The 23,174-nt window shown below is 37.9% G+C and overlaps 1 protein-coding gene across 3 annotated transcripts in view; it reads right to left on the reverse strand.

Moving 5' to 3' along the window:
- FYB1 (FYN binding protein 1) overlaps nucleotides 1-23,174 on the reverse strand; it is a 158,137-nt gene that overhangs the window by 129,876 nt on the left and 5,087 nt on the right. Inside the window, exon 1 of one of the 3 annotated variants that reach the window (XM_014781599.2) lies at nucleotides 15,593-15,741. The exons of the other annotated variants lie outside the window; for them this stretch is intronic. The gene's annotated coding sequence lies outside the window, so the exon portion shown is untranslated. Of the gene's footprint in view, nucleotides 1-15,592; nucleotides 15,742-23,174 lie in introns of those variants that run through there. 3 annotated transcript variants of the gene reach the window in all.

The following is a 23,174-nucleotide window of genomic DNA, read 5'->3' on the forward strand; positions in this document are numbered from 1 at the left end:
TATAGATCCATATGAGCTGAAAGGATAAGATGTTCATGATACAGAGTTGCATGACAAAGGCATGGTGAGGAACAGAATGGAGACAGCATCATCCCATTCAAGGCAGAAAAATGCAGAGGTTTGGGCCCTGGACCTCGGAGACAGACTGCCTGGGTTTGAACATCAGCTATGAGCGCTCAGAGCAGTTGCTTCTCTGTGCCTTAATTTTCTCATCTGAAAACGGGAAAAATGATGACAATAGTACCTACCTCATAGCATCATGTGAATATAGGACAATGCACAAAATATAGGACACACACAAAATGTCTTAAAGTTAAAATACTCCCCAAAAGGGTGACTTGCTTTCCTAATGGATTATAGTTCCTAGATACTAGTTTTTGAAATATTTAGAAGAATTTCTATTTTATGTATCTTTATTTGGCTCTACACAACTGATAATATTTTCCATCCTTACAAAGCATATGTGTAAAAAACTAATCCCCACACAATTTTGACACATGCTAAAATCTTTAATTTGTATTTGCAAATGGATTCCAATATTCTATTTGCTGTAAGCCCCAATTCCAAGATTGTTAGTTAGATATAAAAAGGATAAAAATTCATAGTTTTGGCACAATTCAATAAACTGGGTTCATGTCTCCAGGTTAGCACCCCAAATGGTAAGGACTATGATTAAAAAAACTCCCCAAATAAAGGAAAAGAAATATAACTTCTATAAAATATCATTTATATTGGACATTTCTTACCCTAAAAGTATATTTATAGGCATTTTCTTTATATGTCAACTGTGATATTTCACCATTTTTTAATGTATTACACAGGGAAAGTAAACATATCCACGGTTAGTTTTAGCTAACTTCATTTACCTAACACTTGTTGAGCATCTAGTCTATGCCAGCACCATACTGTGCTTTTAGAAAAGTCTGTACTTATACACGTTTGAAACGTTGATCCAGGGCAATATTTCCTTTTCCAAGCTCCGTGTACACTTTTCTGTATTTTTTCAGAGAGCTTGTTTTCCCTCTCCTGAGGTTTTGGGAATTTGTTCCAGCAGCTTAGGAGTCAGAGTCAGAGCAAACCTCTTTGGTTGCTCAGGTGTAACAAGAGAAAAATTATTCCTATTTAAGGGGGTCCCTACTCTCTGACCACTCTCTGGATGGGTCAGGACTCTGGAGGAAGCATTCCACATTAGCAATCATTTTCCCAGCCTCAAAGCCTCTGATGCACATTCACTGATGATATATGGTTCTTTGCTTCTCCCACATCCTCAAAGATATCCAGATGTCTCTAAGCACTGTTAGAAAGTAAGTTATTGGTTTTATCTTAAATAAGAATTTTGAGCCTTTCAAAAACCATTTTGAAGGAATTCAAATCCTTTTGAATTTAAGGTTTGAAAGTATTTGCAGAGGATTGGAGTACAGTACTACATGCTTTCCTGCACTATTGGCTCATTTGACAGGCATTGGCACATACAAGTAGAGGCTCTCATTGTCCCCGTTTTTCAGAGAAGGAAACTGGGCCACCTGAGAGGGAAGCTGCTTGTCTTCGTGAAGCAGGTAGCAAAAGGTAGAACTTGGATTTGCACACAGATTGGCTCTGGAGACTGCTCACAACCACTGTGCAAATCCATTAGACAGATGATCCCAGGAGTGTGTGTGACACTGACACTTGGGAGGAAGATGACGGAGAAGTGATCTGATGTGAATTGAGCCCTCATCATTCATTATTTTATCCTTCTTTCTCTACATTCCCTGATCCTACAGGGATAAGATATTAGAGTATAAATAAGATATTAGAGCCTTAAAAACCACTTGAGATGGATTAAAATCATTTGATTTTAAACCTCAACAATTTAAAACATGTCAGCATTGAGAAAGTGTAGAGCATTTTGAAGTAATTTACCTTAAAGAGCTCTTAATTCTACACAGGCCAAAAAAAGCTCTAAAACTGGTCAATGTTTAATTTGGAACTTCAAAAAGGAAGTGTACGGAAGCCTTGCTTTGATACTTTGCGCCTGTGAACATGTGTAGTTTTAGATTCTTGGCTGACTTTGAAATCTACCTGACTGGGGTAGATTCTCCAACATTCTCATAACTGACATGAACATTTTTTGGCTCCTCTTCTTAAGAACTATTGATTGTTGTTGTTTGTGCCATACGCAGAATTCAACAAACTGGGTTCTTGTCTGTAGAAAACTCAAACTGTAGAGTTTTCTGTCATCCTTAATTTAGGTAATACTAAAAGTTGCTACAATTAAATACAAAACAAGTTAGGCACAGTAGCTAAGGGTTCATATAGGCCACAAGTAACCAGTGTGTTCTCAAAAAAGGCAGAATTAACAAATTTCATAGAGGGCAAACAATGAGGTTGGCAGAATGGTCACGGATTCTGCGTTACTACTTTTAGAAGAATGTGGCATTTTTGACTCTAAGTCTCAAAGATGCTATTATGAAAGTGAACTTTAAAATGTGTGAACAAAATCAGGTTGCCAAGGGGATTGTAATCAGTTATTTTTTCCAGAGAGAAGTCAACATCTAATTGGGGGCAGGGGGCGAGGGGGAGAGGTTACTAGGATATTTTAGCACTTGTGCAAGTGGTCATTCTTCCTTTGTCAAAGAACTATAAATGAAGCAAAGGGACTTACATGCTGGAAAAAAGTTTGAATGTGACATTAATCAATATATTTGACCAATATTAATTAAGCTTCTGGCACAAACCAAGCACAGGATTAGGGCTTTTTAAGCAGAGACAAATTGGACAAGGATTTGCATTCAAGGACTGATATTCTGGTTGAGGGAGATAGATCAGAGCAAAATAATAACTTTCCTGGTAATATGATGGCACAGTGAGGGCACAAAAAGGGGATACTTAGTTCTTTTTGGGAGATACATGGGCTTGGGAGTTAGAAAATCCTCCTTAGAAAAGGTATCCCTTAAGTTAACTATTGAAATATGAGTGTTTCTCAGGTGGATAGGATATTCTAAATATTTTAAATATTCTCCCTTAGAGTGAACAAAGGTACTGTTGGTGGCACAGTCTAGCACAGCACTGTCCAGGGTGGTAGCCACTAGTTACATGTGGCTATTTAAGTTTAAATGTATGTTAATTAAAAAAAATTAAAAATTCAGTTCTTCAGTTGCGCTAGTCACATTTTAAGCTCTCAATAGCCCATGTGGCTAGTGGCTACCACATTGGATAGAGTGGGCACATAACATGCTTATCCTCGTAGAAATTTCTGTTGGACAGTGCTGGGAAACTGCAGGCAGACAAGGCCTGCTCGAGTAGAAGGTTTAAGGGGTGTGTGTAGCAAGAGCTAAGCTAGAGTGAAAGAATGGAGGTCTTACATGTCATACCATGGAGTTCCAACTTTATCCACCAGGCCAAGCATCAGCAAACTTCTTTTTCTATAAAGAGCCGGACTGTAAATATTTTTGGCTCTTGGGACCACATGTCTTTGCTGAAACTATGCAACTCTATTGTTGTAGCATGAGATTAGGCACAGACAATACATAAATGAACAAGTGTGGCTGTGTTTCAATAACACTTTATTTGTAAAAACTGGCAATGGCCTGGATTTGGCCTGTAGACCATATTTTGCTGATCCCTGTACTAGGCCACTGGGTATCACTTAAAGAGTTTGAAGCCAGAAAGTTGCATAATTAGAAGTGTGCTTTAGAAAGACCATTCTCGTAGTAGAGTAATGACAGATTTAAGGAATGTGAGATGAAAGACTATAATAGTCTGGTCAAAGGGGATAAGGGCCTGAATTCTGAATGTAGCCCATTATATATTGTTGGAGAGAAGGAAATGTGCATGTGCTTTTACGTTGGGTGGCAGGGCACCAGTGGCAATGGGGAAATATAAAATGACGTAGAAGTATAAGGCTTGGGTGACTGGGTAGATGGTGGCTGTACTCACTGAGTTATAGAATACAGGAGGCAGAATAGATTTGTGGAGGGATGATGACTTCAGTTTGGCTCAGGTGACATTTGAGGTATTGGACATGTGAATCATCCGCATAGGGGTAGTAGCTGAAGCCTGTGAGTGACAGAAAATTCTCAAGGAGGGCAGGAAGAGTGAGAGGGAGGCAAAAATGCTACCTTGCATATAACCAAAATGGAAGGCATAGTTTCAAAGGGAACTAAGAAGCAACTGTTATGGGCCTAGGGAGGAGAACCAGGGAAGAATGTTATTACAGAAATCAAGGGAAGACTTTCAAATGCCATTGAGAAGACCAAAAAGATTTTATTAAGTTTGGTGATCAGGAGACATTTTTGGAATGTTACCCAGAACAGAGTTCATAAAACAAAATAAAGCAAAAAAAATCACCATCAAATTGTAACCTCCTTTTTTTTAACATGGTTAAGTGGGGTGATAGCTATGACTTTTCAGGTTCTTCGTTTTCCTTTTGGTGTTAAGTGTTAGGATTACTTAAAAGCGAAGAGATGAACTGGATCCTTGTAAATGATATGGTCCAGCAACCACTCTATTTGGTAATGGAAGGGTGGGTGAGATCTTGTCTGGTCAGCCTTGAGGTTATCTCTGTGCAAACTTCTTGGGTGAGCTTCCTGCTGTGAGTGTTGGAAAGTGGCTAGATAATCTCTTAAAGTGATATAGGGTTCTGATTTTAGGGTACATGAAAACAAAGATGGTGGACTTAAGAGAAGGGATCCTAGAGTTCTATGTAATGATACACATAAATGTTTTATCCTGAAGCCACCTTAAAAAAGAAACAAAGTAGTAACCGTTTTAAGATAGAATCATGTGATTTGGGAGTGTTTCATTTCACAATGTAATGGTCAAAGGATTAGTCATCCCTTCAATGGAGGAGTTTCAAATGATGATTTATAGCCATCTTTGAAGAGGTTTATATTAGGAAAATATTTTACATGCCTAGTGGATGAATATGTCTCGCTCAAACTTTGGGTGATTTGTTGTTTAAAATTTTGTCTTAACACATGGAAAAACTGACTAAAATATGTTTGTGGTTTTCATGAGTATTCCTTGAGAGAATAAGAATTAGTATTTGTTCCTAAAGGAATTGCTTAATGACCGTAGAGCAAGAAAATCTGAGGAACACACATTTCTGAACACTTTAAATTAATTTTACCTCTATAAACCACATTAAGGGAAAAGTGAAACTGAATGATAATAACATAACAATAATAACAATAACAAAAAATAGTAAAATAAGGAGCCCCTTCATCCCCAGTGACCAGTTGGCTCTCTAGGTTAAACCGGAATACAGTTTTAACCGGCACTACAGTTGTACTAGGGGATAACTTTATTCTCTGTATGGGCTACTCTCTACTCCTTGGCCAGACTATGCCCTGACCTGAAAAGTCATCCTGAGATGGGCTACTTGAGTAGATGGGAAAATCTCTAAAGCACAAAGTGTGAAAAGTCGATTGAACTCTATGCAGAGCAATGCTAAGAGGAAAAGCTGGATACTATATACTGGTCCACTTTTTTTGATACTGAGAGTGACGATTAGAATCACAACTGGAATTTTTAAAGAACTTAATAAAATTATAAACTTGGAAAATATACATGAGTAAGATCATCAGTGATTAGTATTGTGAAAAAGAGGAGCCAAGATGGAAAGGATGTGGGAGACTAGCCTGTCAGATATTAGAATATATTATAGAATAAAAATTGAAAACGTATGATAATACAAAAATAAAATAGAGATGGCTCAAAAGAGACCTATAATATATGATACTTTAAGAATAACGAAAATAGGGAAACAGAATATCTAAATGGATATTATTTTAACTTCACATTAATTCCTCCGTGAGTCAGAATAAATTCCAAATAGACTGTAGAGTTAAGAAGAAAAATCAGCGGAGTATGGACCACTGTATTTATCCAAAAATGTGTTGATTTTTAAAGAAATTACAACAGAGAAGACCAACTCATACAAAGGAGAAAAAACTGCCATGCGACAACAAATACCAGAAATAAAATAAAATGGAAACAAAATGTGTAAAATATTTGCACAAATGGGATGAAAACTTAATATATTCCAAACTAAGAATTTATATATGAGAGTATCATGTCAATAGATGTCAATTGGTAAGCCCCCCATCCCCTATGTGAGAGAAAATTCAAATATTAACCTAATGTAACCGAAAGTGTTCAATTCAACAGTAATTAAAGGAAATTTATTTAAAATGTTCCTTTAATATTGTTTTACTTATCAAGTAATCAACCTGAAAAAATTAAAAATCCCATTTTGTCAGTGTATGCATCCATAAAGAAAGGAAAAAATTTAATTTCTTTAATGACCTCTAGGACTCTAAGGAAGTTAGCCAAAGTAAGAAAATAACTATCAGTTATATGTATGAAAATGTTTATTGCAATTTTTCTAATTGTAAAAATCCTGGCAGCAATCAAGATATCTAAGTAAATTATATCTTAGCTTCATGGAATGTGTTACAATCATTAAAAGGATTATTAATAGCATCTAGCAACATGGAAGAATGTAGATGAATTAATCTCAAGTGAAAAAATGCTATGATAATTATGAAAAAAATATATACTTAAAGATTGAAGGGTCATTTGACATAAGGGAAATAGCTATGACTATGGATTGTTTCTCTTTACAAATTTCCTTTAATATACTTTGCATAACACACATACACACACAAAATCTGTTGTGCACAAGAGAACAGTCAAGGAAGCAGAAATCAATCAGCATAAATTCATCTTGATTTTTTTAAAAAAGGTCAAAGCATAGCTCTTAAGAGAAATGTTCATAGAATCAATTTAGCACAATTAACTAATAACCTGGTACTAACCTAGTAACACCCACATAGAGAGATATAGGTAGACTCATACTAAGTTTATGAAACAGCAGTTTCCCACTGTGCCCTTCCTCTAGGCTAGTGTGGCCTAGAGAGTTGGCCGAGAGGACTGGTTTAGGCATAGGCTCTGTGGCCAGTTTGGGTTAGGATCTTAGTTCTACCACTTACTTGCTGGTTGCTAATTACTTAACCTCTGTCTCCTTTAGTTTCCAGATCCATAAAATGGAGTAAAAGTAGTGTGTCTCCCAGAGTTGTTGTAAGAACTTAATAAATTGATATTTTTGAAACACAACAGTGTCTAGCATATAGGAAGCACTTAGTTGTTAACTACTGTTATTATATTCCTTATTTCCTCAAATACAAAGTATGAAGAGTGATCTGAATCTTGATACAGCTCAGGACCGTGCTATACTAAAAGGAGGAAGATAGAAATAATCCATTTGTCTATTACTAAAGAAAAGTTCATTTTTTCTGCCCAAATTATCTAGCCTATTCTTTGAGATTCTCTGAAAGGAGTTGGTAATGGGAATAAGTAAGCTATTTCCATAAAATCAGGAAGCCATTTATAAAATTTACAGTGCAAGAAACTGATCTCATGGAAACTCCTTAAAGTAGGTGTATTAAAGATATCTCTCAAACATTAGTAAGAATACTTTTTTTCACTTTTTAAAGAACCAAAATATAGTTTTATTCCCATGAAATAAAAATGTCCATAAACACTGCCAGTACCCTTCTGGGGAGCCCAGAACCTTCCCTGCTCTTCAGAGACTATGCCATTTACTCATTTTGAACCCTTGGGAAGTGGTTATGACAAGATCCATGTGAAAACTGCATGAGCTGAGGTTGGCTTATATTTTCTGAAATAAGAATTCTGTGTGTGTGACAATTTTAATATCCGTGTTTCCCATAATTTAACAGAAATGGATTGATCTGGCTGTCCTCATTTCTATCTAGAGTGAGATATTTGGTTTTAAACTGTGTAGTTACTTATTAAGTTAGACGGATGGTTTTGACTTAATCAGATTAGGCTTTACTAAAATTATGAGTCTGAGAGCAAATAGCTATTGGCGGCTTAGGGCATGCAAGATAGCGTGGTGGAATGCAAAATAATTGAGGAAGAAATACATTTGAATATTAATGGTGCTTGATGAGAATTTCAAGGCATTGACAAGAGAATTGCTGAAGGCAGGACATGCCAAGTCAAGGGGAATTAAGAGTGGGGTGAGAGTGAGAAGTGGAAGGTTCCTTAAAGGCAGAAAGTTGGAGCCACCTGTTAAAGGAAGTGTTAAAGCTGGTCTGGCAGAGCGGAAAGTGGAGGGGAAGTAGCACAAGTACAGCTTCAAGAGGCTTGTAGAAACTCGGTCCAGCGATATGTCTAGAAAAATATTTACTAAAATGTTAACCACCGTTTTCTTCAGGTGGATTTTTACTTTCTCTACATTTTTCTATATTTTTTTGAAAAAGCTTATCATTATTGTGCATCTCATTTTTACAAGAGGGGAAAATGATAAAGATATTTACATTTGGAAAGAAAACGGTCTTTTGCTGCTATCTCATCTAGTGGATAAATGGAGGCTATATAAATGCACTGGTTAAGAGTATAGAAAATAGAATATTATACTAAAATTCTCAGCTCCATTTGCCTAGTTTATTTGACACAAACTTTTTTCCCCACATTTTATTATGAAAAATTGCAAGCATATCCAAAAGTTGAAGTTGAAAGTGAACCCCAATATACTCCAACCTAGACTGTATGTTGGCATTTTGCTACTCCTGCTTTCGTTTTATATCTATTCATTTATTCATTCACCTTTGTTTTTTGATGCATTTCAAGGTAAATGGCAGACATCAATACCTGGTTCGATGCTAAATGTTAACCACCCCCCAATTCCCTCTCAAACACACACTCAAGACTAGTCCAGAACACCCCTGCAGGCTGTTGTGCATTTAAATCTAATCTCCTTTCTCATACCTAGACATGTTTCCAATCTAAACATGTCCAACATTAGCTGCCTACCCAGAAGGCAAAGTTTACCAAACCTTACCCTGACTTTTTCTGTGTATCCAGAACTGTGTAATTTATTCAGTCACAGAATATTAAAGCCAGAAAGGGAAATTATCTGATCTGGGGTTGCCGACTCCGATGTTTCCAGGGAACAAGCAGGTAACATAAACAGTGGGTGTCTCTCGGAAGATAATGAAGTGGGTCTGATAACGTAGACTGACCTGGCCTCAGTGCGAGGAGGCAGCGACGAGCAGAAGCAGGGCTACCCAGGGAGCTTGAGGAAACAGAACTCACAGTTATGACGAGCTTCCAGCCTCAGCCTACTGCTTCCAACAGCCCTTTAATGTAACCACCGTCTCTCCTTTCGTCTCCCCTGTCGGTGTAGGATACTTACAGGTACAAATTTATCAGAATAAGTAAAATAGTACACTGTTAAATAGATCTTTCTTTAAAAGTATTTATGGATGCAGTATTTATAGCCATTTAGTTAAATACACACCGTAACCATGAAAATAGGAGCGCAGATATCACAAATGCCAAGATGTGATACCTTTCTCGTTTTTGCAAGTGACTTGTACAAAAAGGCAATATTCCCCCACCTCTGGATTGACTACCTGTCTGTAATGAACCCAAAGCAGAGAGAAACCAGTTTTCTCACTGATCAAAGGGTAAGTGTAGCATCATTTCTCAGGACTGGCAGACCTGTTTTTTTTGGTGTATGTGGCTTACAAAGTAACGAGAAGGACTTACTATGTGGAAGGGAAAAACAGTGAGAAAAATGAGGTTGTAGGAGAGTCAAGATGTATAGAAACTCTATCTGGTTTTTCACGCTGAATTAGCCACCAACACGTGGTTATTCTGGCTACTTTCTGGAACTTCCTCCCTCTCTCCTTGCCCTGCTTATCGAACTCAATCAATGCTTGCTCAGGTTGGCTAACTTTTACATCTATTGAGAATTGAAACTACCTACGCTATGTCTGCTCAGTAGCTACAGGTGAACTTTGCTTAGAAATCAGCAGTGAGAACAATTCCACTCTCACAGTCTTTTCTTTGTTTGCTTGATAACAACAGATAGTTTGGAAAATCCCCACCCCCACACCCTAGGTAACTAATTTAAACAGTGTGTATCTCAGCCTCATTGTGCTGGAGTAGCTATGTTCTACTATTAAAAAACTCCACCCAGCCCTGAAATGCTGTCTCATGCCATTGTGGGTACATGTGATAAAATTAGTTTCTTTCGAGTGAGTGTCCTCTTATGATAAAATAAACTCAACTACTTTTCTTTCAAAGTTGCAATGAATGAAATTGCTAGTAGTTCTTGTGGACTATGTCCGTACATTGACAAATCAAAATGTATTCATGTAAGTTAAACCTCCCAAATGTCTATCCACCTATTAAAGTGTTTTTACTAGATTTCACACAAATTCTTTCAACTAAATGTCTGTCATAGATCAAATTCAGCAGATCTTCATTTCAACTCTACTTCTTTTGATCTCTGCCAGGATTTACATAAGGGTTGAATTTATTGTTGGCTTATCAGTTTTTATAACTCAAATCTGACTATAGAACAGTGATTCTGAGCTCTGGTTGTACAATGCCACTAGCTGGTTTTAAAAGGCATATAGTAAATTTCTGAAAATTTTAATGAAAAAAATTGATTTTTATTGAATCAATATTTTTAGAGAGCAAATAACATTTTTGGGAAAAAGTGGGTCTTATCAAGAAAATTTTCTTTACATCCTTTTTAAAATTCCCCTTCTCAAAACACTAATTTTGACTTATGTTTGTTTTGCAGGTTCTGCGAATGCTTTACTTACAAAATAAATAGTTCAGAAAAATTTTGTATAGCTTTTGCTGTGTGACACGCGTTATTCTGAAGACATTCATATATAAACCTATGTAACCCTTCTCACAGCACTGGTAGGTAGGCACAGTTATTCATTTCATCTCTTTTTATACATGAAGAAACTGAGGCACAGAGAGGGTGAATTGTTCAAAGTCACATAGCTGATAATGGGTGAACTGAGATTCAAACCCAGGAAGTCTAACTCCAGACCAGATTCATTTTAAACTTTGTTCACTAAAAGTTTACCAATTTCCTCTTAGAATTCCCAAGACACTAGGTAAGAGTTGGCATAAGTGATCATCAAAATAGGCCAAGCAGTAAATGAATAACTAAAGCAAACTTTGACTGGACGCTTGAATCATTTGGGAAGTTTAAAAGAAAAAAGTACCTGAGCCCCAGCTAGGCCAGCTGAATCAGACTCACTCAGGGTGCGTCTCATGCAACCATGTATTTTAAAGCCCAACCGATGATTCCAATGTGCAGCCAGGGTGAGAGCCACTGATCCAAACCTCTTTAGCTAAGTCTTAGCACAGGGGATCTCAAACTTTAGCATGCATCAGAATCACCTAGAAGGCTTATTAATACTCAAGTGGCTGGGTCCCATTCCCAGAACTTCATATTCAGTAAGTCTTGGGTGGAGCCCAAGAATTTCTACTAAGTTCCTAGGTGATGTTGATGCTGCTGGTTTAGGGACCACACTCTGAGAACCACTGTCTTAATAGATTGGGATAGGGGTAAAGGGGGATGATGGAGACCTGGAAGAAATGACTAATTCTCCCAGTATCTCATCAACACTGATGCTGACACATTTCCTCTACTTTGTCGATTTACCCAATACCGCTGATAAAGGATGAGGGGAGAAAAGAAAAAGGAAAGATATGAAGTTAAAGGGAAGTGAGGGAAAAGAGATAGAGAGGAAAATCAACTTCTGGTCAGTAAATTCAAGTTTTGTGGCTCTTTCACTGACCAAACCACATTTCAATGATAGATAGAATATAAAATGAGAAAATGTAAAGATAGCTACATTCAAAAAGAAGATAAACCTTTCTATATCAGAAACAGTATAGAACACAAGACAGTCAGTGAGACTGGAGGGCTGGTGAGGCATCCTGTTGGTTCAGGTTATGGAAGCATTTGTTAGTTTAGCTCCTCTCGGGTAACCTGAAAACCCGAGCTAAGGTCGTTCTTTGAAACCAAGGACAGGAACAGATATGCTTTTGCTCATCCTTAGCAACATGACAGGAGACCAAATGATCTGTTGCTAAGAATTGCCTTGGAATAGACCACTGGTTCTCAACGGGAGATGATTTTAATAGGAGGGAGATATCACATATGCTGCTGAATAGCCTACAATGCACAAAGTGCTGAGGTTGAGAAACCCTGGGCTGGACACAACCTCAGAGCCAGGACTTGGGCCAAGATGCTAGTTGACTAAGTAATAAATATGCTAAATGTGCAATATTACTGTGGGCCTGTCATACAGCTGTCAGTATAGACCTGGTTCTGGGCTGGAGTCCTCAGGAAGAGGTGGTAGAGAGAAGCACAACACTAGAGAAAGCAGAGAGAAGGCAAGGAAAAAAAGAAAACTAACCAATCAACCAACAAAACCTTCTCAAAATGGGTCTACAACACAAAATTCCAAAATACAGGAATAAAACTATTAATAAGAAATAAAAACCCAACAAAATCAACAACTGAAAGATGAGTTTACCTCAAATTAAGTTAAAATAATAGAACAATCTGAAAATGACTTTAAGAATCTAGGATTCACTGAGAAACAAATAAGTGAATAATATCCATAGGAGAGTATAAGAATATTTGAAACAAAACTAGGTAGACATTAGGCAAGAATAGGTGGTTATGAAAAATAACCAATTCAAAAAATTGGAAATTAAAACTTAATCATTGGAACAAAAACTCAATATATGGGATAAAATCAGGATTGGACACAGACAGGATGAACAACTATCCTGATCTGTTGGGATTAAGAATTTCTTGGGACATGGGACTTCAATGTTAAAGCTGGGAAAGTGCTGGGCAAACTGAGACAATTGATCACCCTAGACACAGTTGAAGAAAAACTTAGTGAATTGGAAGATGAAGTTGATAAACTGATTTAGAATTCATCACAGAGAGACACAGAGATAAAAAAATTTGGAGAGCAATTAAAGTCATGGAGGATAGACTGAGACCAACTTTTGTCTAATAGGAACTCTAGACAAAAAATCTAGGAAAGAGAAAAGGGTAGAGGAATAGCTTTTGAAGAAATAATAGTTGAGAATTTTGCAGAATTAAAGAAAGTCATTAGGCTTTACATTAGGCAACTAAAGCCTGAGAGCTAAATCCAGCCGGCCATCTGTTCTTATAAATAAAGTTTTATTGGAACACAGCCACACCCATTTGTTGATACCCTGTCTTACAGCTGCTTTCATGCTACAATGGTAGAGCTGTATATTTGTAACAGAGACCACAGGGCCTGCAATGCCTAAAATATTTACTATCTGGCTCTTTGCAGAAATGCTGTAGACCCCTGCTTTAAACTGATATTCTGAGTAACAAGCAGATAAATAAAAATAAATTCAATTTTCTATGAAGTATAGTAAAGCTGCAGAACATAAAGATAAAGAAACATCTTAAAGGGAATTACAGAGTTTCACTTACATGGAATGACAGTTAGACTTGACAGCACAATTATATCAGCAACAATAGAAGTCAGAAGCCAATGGAGGAAGTCTGAAAAGTGCTGAGGAAAAGTAACTATCAACTTAGAATATTTTTACACAGCTAAACTATCATTTAAGAGTGAAGTCAAAATGAAGAAGTTTTTAGTCATACAAAGACCAATATACATTGTAGTATATATTACTCTTCTTCCATATAGGTACCCATTTCTGCCATTACCCTGAATGCATGAGGATTACACATCCCAACACCTCTGAGACATGACCATATGACTTATTTTGGCCAATTAAATGTGAGTGAAAATGATGCACATCTCTTCCAATTAGAAGTTTTAAGAACTAGAAATAGGGTTGGGGGATTGTGTTCAATGGATAATTACACTGTATTTATGTCTTTGTTGTGTTTGGGAGGATAATAATAGACATACTAAATAATTGTAGAAATTGTTAAATAATAGGGAAGAGAATATATACTTGAGTAAGAAGATATATAGATGCAGATCAAAAGAGTAAGATGTAAGAAACAATGATAAATGTGGAATTTTATGAAATACATTGACCAGTATGACAGAGTCAGGAGCCTAGAAGCAGAGTTTCACATATACGGGAAATGGACATATGATGGAGGACACGTTAGAAAGCAGTAGGGGAAAAGAACAGAACAGACTAAAATAAATAGTACTCGACAATTGGTTATTTGTATGGGAATATATTAGATGCCTACCTCACATCACAAGTATAAATAAAATCTTCATGATTCAAGACATGAAAATCCAATCTTTAAAACATTTAGAGGAAAGGTTAGGAAAATAGTTTTAATATTTGGGGGTAGGAAATAACTTCTTTAAAAGGACAACAGAAGAACAGACTTTTTCCAAAGAAGATATATAGATGGCCAATAGGCACATGAAAAGCTGTTCAACATGACTAATTTTTAGGGAAATGCAAATCAAAACTACAATAAGATATCATCTGACACTCGTCAGAATGGCTATAATTAACAAGACAAGAAATAACAGCTGTTGGAGAGGATGTAGAGAAAAGGCAACCCTCATACACTGCTGGTGGGAATGCAAACTGGTGCAGCCATTATGGAAAAGAGTATGGAGATTTCTCAAAAAAATTAAAAATAGAAATACCATATGATCCAGCTATCCTATTGCTGGGTATTTCTCCAAAGATCATGAAATCAACAATTCAAAGAGATTTATGCATCTCTCTGTTCATCACAGCATTATTCACGATAGCCAAGACATGGAAGCAACCCAAGTGTCCAACAATGGATGAATGGATAAATAAGATGTGGTATACATATACAACAGAATACTACACAGCCATAAAAAAAGACAAAATCGTGCCATTTGCAACAACATGGATGGACCTGGAGGGTATGATGTTAAGTGAGATAAGCCAGACAGAAAAAGACAAACACTGCATAATTTCGCTCATATGTGGAAGATAAACAAACACATTGATAAGGAGAACAGATTAGTAGTTACCAGAAGGGAGAGAGTGGGGAGAGGGCAAAAGGAGTAAAGGGGTACATATGTATGGTGACGGATAAAAACTAGACTATTGGTGAGCACAATGTAGTCTATACAGAAACTGATATAAATAATGTACACCTGAAATTTACACAATGTTATAAGCCAATAGGACCTCAATAAAGTAATTTTTTAAAAAAGCAGAAATGATAAAAGGCTTATTTTTAAGTTTGATGGCATTAAGATTTAAAACTTCTGGAGGAAGTCAAGATGGCAGCACAGCCAGACTCTGAACTCACCTCCTCCCGTGGACACAGCCAATTTACAACTATTCATGGAAAAATTACCCCTGAGACAGAACTGAAAACTGGATAAGAAGAACTCCTGCAACAATGGACAATCTAACTGAGTTAGAAGAGGCAGAGACTCCCTCCTGGAGAGGAAAAACGCCGCCTTCACAAGTCGCAGTGCCTCACGGCCGCCGGGGACCAGCCCACAGGTCTGCAGCCTCCCTGGAGGAGCGCGGCCCTGAGCCGGGGAGCGCCCCCGCTGGGGGCATCATTTTGTGGACTCAGCACAATCGAGACCAGCGGCATAATATCTGACTTTGCCTGCTACTAAAACATTGGGGAGTAGCCCCAGAAAAGCTGGTTCACAAAGAAATTAAAACTGGCTCTTAAAGGGCCTACGCGCAAACTCACCCGTTCCAGAAAGCATCCTAAAATCACCAGAAAGAAAGGTGCACAGTGCTGGGGTGAAAAGAGACTCACCTAGTGGGCCCTAGGTGCATCTCGGTGGGAGGTGAGACCTCTCCAGGGACTGGGACATTGGCGGCGGCCATTGTTGTGGCCTGGTGTGGGTGTGCTGACACAGACGCCATTGGAGTTCTCCCTGAGGCCTGCTAGCCCAGGGTCTGCCCCACCCGATAGAGCACCGATTTAATCCAGCTCAGCCAGGGTAGGCAGCCCACCCTAGAGACTGTCCCCACCCAACAACAAGCCCTCAGGCAACTTGAGGGCCTGCACAGATTGGTGACTGGATTCTCTGCAGCCTGGCAACTGAGCCCACTTCAGTGGGGCAGGGCGTGCACAAGGAGCGGGTGGAGAGTGTGGGGCAGTGGTGGAGTGTGTGGGGCTCCCGCCGTGGAGAGACTGGGTCCGCATCGGGAGGTTGGGGAGCGCACATGGGGCAGGACTGTGTTGACTGTGTGTGTGGACCTGTGGGTGGCAGGGCTTGTCAGCTGCAGAAGACTTGTGCTTCTCAAAGACCCACATAGGGGTTTTGCCCCACCTTCCAAAGCCTGAAACAATTGGGTGCTCCTGTGCCTGAGGCCAGCCCCACCCAGCTGCAATCCTCAGAGAGCTGACAAGAGACCTAATAGGCTAGAGGCTTACAGGCAATTGTAAGGCCCTGAGCCTAACAACCTGCCACGCTGGGGACCCACTCACTTAAAAGAAATACTGCAACACAAATGTAGTATTAGAACTTGCAGCCAACTGTGCTGGGGCTCCCCACACCTGATAAAGAGACTGAAGGGCCCACAACAACTACAAGCAGCTGAGCATTACAACAGCTGGCCAGGAGCATAACTCGGCCTCCCTGGGCGCCTACAGGGAGAGCAAACAGGCCACAACAGAAGGACACATGTAGCCCACATAGGGGTCACCCTTGGAACATTGAGAACCGAAGGAAGCACACTGCAGGCCTCCTAAGCCATCACTTACATAAGGTCACCTATCCAAGAGCAGGAGACATAGCTGACCTACCTAATATGTAGACACAAGCACAGGGAAAGAGGCAAAAGGAGGAGGCAAAGGAATACATTCCAAGTAAGGGAACAGGACAAAACCCCAGAAAAGGAACTAAGTGAAACAGAAATGAGCAACCTACCCGACAGAGAGTTCAAACTAAGAGTGTTAAGGATGCTCACTGATCGGGGGAGAAGAATAGATGAACTCAGTGAGAATGTCAACAAAGAAATGGAAGATATAAAAAAGAACCAATCAGAAATGAAGAGTACAATACTGGAAATGAAAAATTCACTAGAGGGACTCAAAAGCAGAGTAGAGGATACAGAAGAACAGATCTGTGAGCTGGATGAAAGACTAGAAGATATTACCCAAGGTGAACAGGTAAAAGAGAAAAGAATTAAAAAGAGTGAGGACAGTCTAAGGGACCTCTGGGACAACATCAAGTGCACTAACATCCGTGTTATAGGTGTCCCGGAAGGAGAAGAATGAGGTGAGGGGGCAGAGAATCTATTTCAAGAAATAATAGATGAAAACTTCCCTAGCCTAAGGAAGGAAACAGACATCCAGGTACAGGAAGCACAGAGAGCCCCAAACAAGATAAACCCAAAGAGGCCCACACCAAGACACATCATAATCAAAATGTCCAGAATTAAAGATAAAGAGAGAATCCTAAAAGCTGCAAGAGAAAGTCAAGTTACATACAAAGGAAACCCCATAAGGCTATCAGCTGACTTTTCAGCAGAAACCTTACAGGCTAGAAGAGAGTGTCACGATATATTTAAAGTGCTAAAAGGAAAAAATTTACAGCCAAGAATACTCTACCAAGCAAGGTTATCATTCAAAATGGAAGGAGAGATCAAAAATTTCCCAGACAAGCAAAAATTAAAGGAGTTTGTCACCAAGAAACCAGTGCTACAAGAAATGTTAAAGGGACTGATTTAAGGGGAAAAGAGAAGACCACAAACAGGAAAAATTATCTATTTCCATGATAAGAACGTAATGGATACAAATGCACAAAAAGAGGTTAGATATGATATCAAAAACATAAAAGGAGGGAGGAGGGGAGTTAAACAGTAGAGCTTTCAGACAGAGGTCAAACTAAAGAGACCATCAATTCTGTATAGAAGAAGAAAGGAACAGAGAAAGACTGCTAAAACACTGAGAAAAAAAAAAAAGTTAAAAAATGGCAGTAAGTACATACTTATCGATAGCTACTTTAAACGTCAATGGACTAAATGCTGCAATTAAAAGGCATAGGGTGGATGATTGGATAAAAAGACAAGACCCATATATATGCTGCATACAAGAGACACACTTCAGACCTAAAGACACTCACAAACTGAAAGTGAAGGGATGGAAAAAGATACTCCACGTAAATGGCAATGAAAAGAAAGCTGGGGTAGCAGTACTCATATCAGACAAAATAGACTTTAAAACAAAAACTGTAAAAAGAGACAAAGAAGGGCATTACGTAATGATCAAGGGAACAATCCAAGAAGAGGATATAACACTTGTAAATATCTACGCACCTAATGTAGGTGCACCTAAATATATAAAGCAATTATTAACAGACATAAAAACAGAAATAGACAGTAACACAATAATAGTAGGGGACTTTAACACTCCACTTACATCAACGGATAGATCATCCAAACAGAAGATCAATAAGGAAACATTGGCCTTAAACGACACACTAGAACAGATGGACCTAGTAGATATATACAGAGCATTCCATCCAAAAACTGAAGAATACACGTTCTTTTCAAATGCACACGGAACATTCTCCAGGATTGATGACATATTAGGCTACAAAACAAGTCTCCATAAATTTAAGAAGATTGAAATAATACCAAGCATCTTTTCTGACCACAACGCTATGAAACTAGAAATCAACTATAGGAAGAAAATCAGAAAAGCCACAAATACGTGGAGATTAAACAAAATGCTACTGAGCAATGACTGGGTCAATGAAGAAATCAAAAAATATCTGGAGACAAATGAAAATGAAAATACCACATGCCAGAATTTATGGGATACAGCAAAAGTGGTTCTAAGAGGGAAGTTTATAGCAATACAGGCCTATCTCAACAAACAAGAAAAATCTCAAAGAAACAATCTAACAATGCACCTAAAGGAACTGGAAAAAGAAGAACAAACCAAGCCCAAAATCAGTAGAGGAAGGGAAATAATAAAAATCAGAGCAGAAATAAGTGAAATAGAGACCAAAAGAAAAAGAAAAAATTAATAAAACCAAGAGCTGGTTCTTTGAAAAGATCAACAAAATTGACAAACCTTTAGCTAGACTCACCAAGAAAAAAAGAGAGAAGGCACAAATAAGTAAAATCAGAAATGAAAGAGGAGAAATTACAACAGACACCTCAGAAATACAAAAGATTCTAAGAGAAGACTATGAAAAGCTATATGCTAACCAATTCAACAATCTGGAAGAAATGGATAAATTCTTAGAATCATACAACCTTCCAAAACTGGATCAAGAAGAAGTAGAGAATTTGAATAGACCAATCACCAGTAAGGAGATCGAAACAGTAATCAAAAACCTCCCCAAAAATAAAAGTCCAGGACCAGACGGCTTCGCTGGTGAATTCTACCAAACATTCAAAGAAGACTTAATACCTATCCTTCTCAAACTCTTCCAAAAAATTGAGGAGGGGGCAAGCTCCCTAACTCATTCTATGAAGCCGACATTACCCTGATATCAAAACCAGACAAGGACAACACAAAAAAAGAAAATTATAGGCCAATATCACTGATGAACATCGATGCAAAAATCCTCAACAAAATACTAGCAAATCGCATACAATACGTTAAAAAGATTATACACCATGATCAAGTGGGATTTATTCCAGGTATGCAGGGATGCTTTAACATTCGCAAATCAATCAACGTGATACACCACATTAATAAAATGAAGAATAAAAATCGCATGATCATCTCAATAGATGCAGAGAAAGCATTTGACAAGATACAGCATCCATTTATGATAAAAACTCTGGATAAAATGGGTATAGAAGGAAAGTACCTCAACATAATAAAGGCCATATATGACAAACCCACAGCTAATATCATCCTCAATGGTGAAAAACTGAAAGCTATCCCTCTAAGAACAGGAACCAGACAAGGATGCCCATTGTCACCAGTCCTATTTAACATAGTACTGGAAGTCCTAGCCAGACCAATCAGGCAAGGGAAAGAAATAAAAGGGATCCAAATTGGAAAGGAAGAAGTAAAACTGTCACTATTTGCAGATGACATGATATTATGTATAGAAAACCCTAAAGAATCCACCAAAAAACTTTTAGAAGTAATAAATGAATATGGTAAAGTTGCAGGATACAAAATCAACATACAAAAATCAGTTGCATTTCTATACACTAACAACGAAGTAGCAGAAAGAGAAATTAAGAATACCATTCCATTTACAATTGCAAAAAAAAGAATAAAATACCTAGGAATATACTTAACCAAAGAGGTGAAAGATCTGTACACTGAAAACTATGAAACATTGCTGAAAGAAACTGAAGAAGACACAAAGAAATGGAAAGATATTCCGTGCTCTTGGATTGGAAGAATTAACATAGTTAAGATGTCCATACTTCCTAAAGCAATCTATAGATTCAATGCAATCCCTATCAAAGTTCCAACAGCATTTTTCACAGAAATAGAGCAAAGAATCCTAAAATTTATATGGAACAACAAAAGACCCCAAATAGCTAAAGGAATCCTGAGAAAAAAGAACAAAGCTGGAGGTATCACACTCCCTGATTTCTTTTTTTTTTTTTTTTTAAAGATTTTATTTATTTTATTTTTTCCCCCCAAAGCCCCAGTAGATAGTTGTATGTCACAGCTGCACATCCTTCTAGTTGCTGTATGTGGGACTCGGCCTCAGGATGGACGGAGAAGTGGTGCCTCGATGCGCACCCGGGATCCGAACCCGGGCCACCAGCATTGCAGCGCGCGCACTTAACCACCAAGCCACAGGGCCGGCCCCCTGATTTCAAAATATACTACAAAGCTATAGTAACCAAAACAGCATGGTACTGGCACAAAAACAGACACATAGATCAATGGAATAGAATCGAAAGCCCAGAAATAAACCCACACATCTATGGACAGATAATCTTTGACAAAGGAGCCAAGAACATACAATGGGGAAAAGAAAGTCTCTTCAACAAATGGTTGGGAAAACTGGATAGCCATATGCAAAAAAATGAAAGTAGACCCTTACCTTACACCATACACAAAAATTAACTCAAAATGGATTAAAGACTTGAATGTAAGACCTGAAACTATGAAACTTCTAGAAGAAAACATAGGCAGTACGCTCTTCGACATCGGTCTTAGCAACATCTTTTCAAGCACCATGTCTGACCGGGCAAGAGAAACAATAGAAAAAATAAACAAATGGGACTACATCAAACTAAAAAGCTTCTGCACAGCAAAGGAAACCATCAACAAAACGAAAAGACAACCTAACATTTGGGAGAAGATATTTGCAAACCATAGATCTGATAAGGGGTTAATCTCCAAAATATATAAAGAACTCATGCATCTCAACAACAAAAAAACTAACAACCCAATTAAAAAATGGGCAAAAGACCTGAACAGACATTTCTCAAAAGAAGATACAGATGGCCAACAGACACATGAAAAGATGTTCAAAATCATTAACTATCAGGGAAATGCAAATCAAAACTACAATGAGATAGCACCTCACGTCCGTCAGAATGACTATAATTAACAAGACAGGAAACAACGTGTGTTGGAGAGGATGTGGAGAGAAGGGAACTCTCATACACTGCTGGTGGGAGTGCAAACTGGTGCAGCCACTATGGAAAACAGTATGGAGATTCCTCAAAAAATCAAGGATAGAACTACCATATGATCCAGCTATTCCACTGCTGGGTATTTATCCAAAGAACTTGAAAACACCAATTTGTAAAGGTACATGCACCCCTGTGTTCATTGCAGCGTTATTCACAATAGCCAAGACTTGGAAGCAACCTAAGTGCCCATCAAGGGACAAATGGATAAAGAGGATGTGGTATATATACACAATGGAATACTACTCAGCCATAAGAAATTATGAAATCCAGGCATTTGTGACAACATGGATGGACATTGAGGGTATTATGCAAAGTGAAATAAGTCAGAGGGAGAAGGTCAAATACTGTATGATCTTACTCATTAAGTAGTAGATAATAACAACAACAAACAAACACATCGAGACAGAGATTGGATTGGTGGTTACCAGAGGGGAAGGGGAGAGGGAGGAGGGTGAAAGGGATAATTCGGCACATGTGTGTGGTGATGGGTTGTAATTAGTATTTGGGTGGTGAACATGATGTAATCTATGCAGAAATAGAAGTATAATAATGTACACCTGAAATTTATACAATGTTATAAACCAATGTTACTGCAATAAACAAGAAATTAAAAAAAAAAGAAAAAAAATGATTTAAAACTTCTGTATAAAAAAGAGACACTGAAAAAAAGGCCATATATTGGAAGCATAAAATTCGCAATACATCTAACTGACACAGGATTAATGCCTAGAATTATATAAGGAATTCCTATACATCAACATGAAAAAATAATCCATAAGAAAACAGATAAAGGACATGAGGAGAATTCACAGAAGAGGTTACCTGAATGGTCAATAATCTCACAAAAACATGTTCCATCTCCGTAGTAATCAGAAGAATTGAAACGACAATGAAGTAGTTTTGCATGTAACAAATTCTCAAAACTCTCTCAATAAATCTGGCAATACCAAGTTTTAGGGATGACGTACAGAAACGGCAACTCGCATACAAGGCTGGTGGGAAGATGCAATGACTTTGGAGAACAATTTGCTAACATCCAATAAACTTGAAGGTGCCCATACCCTCTGTGTAAAAGAATATTCATTCTAGTACTGTTTGAAATGGAAAATAATGGCAACAAATTAAATGTTGGAGAATAGATAAATAAACTGCAATATAATTACACAGCAATTCAATACACTGAACCAGAGCTGTATGTGTCCAAATGGATACATCTTGAAAATATACAATTGCAGAGCGAAAAAAGGCAAATGCAGAAATCATAAAAAAATAAAACTGGGCAAAACAATACTATATGATATTTTATGGATACAGGCAGGTGAAATAAAACTATAAAAACATGGCTGAGAAGGCAAGAAGCCACTTTCAGAGCAGGTGTTCCTCTGCTGTTGGAGGGAGGGGCATGGAACTGGGAAGGGCAAAAACTTTGTCTTTTTTAGTTTCTAAAAAGATGGCAAAATGGCAACGTTGTGGCAAATGGTAATATGTGTGAAATCTGAGTGTGAGTATATGAGCGTTTGTTACATTGTTTGTTTCACAACATACCATAATATTTTAAAAAAAGAAGAACTTAAGAGGAAAGGAAGGGCAGATGGAATGCACCTCCAAGAATTAGGGGAGTGGTATTGAGGTTACTAAATCAAGAATTGGAGCCCCACACCCATTCACTTCAAGAATAAGAGTGCCACACATATAGTGTATGCTAAAATGTGCTCTGAGAAGTGGTTCTCATTTCCTCCTGTATGCATTAATGTGTC

The sequence above is a fragment of the Ceratotherium simum genome, chromosome 18, assembly GCF_057802395.1.
Source record: "Ceratotherium simum simum isolate JZ-2026a chromosome 18, ASM5780239v1, whole genome shotgun sequence".
Lineage (NCBI taxonomy): Eukaryota > Metazoa > Chordata > Mammalia > Perissodactyla > Rhinocerotidae > Ceratotherium > Ceratotherium simum.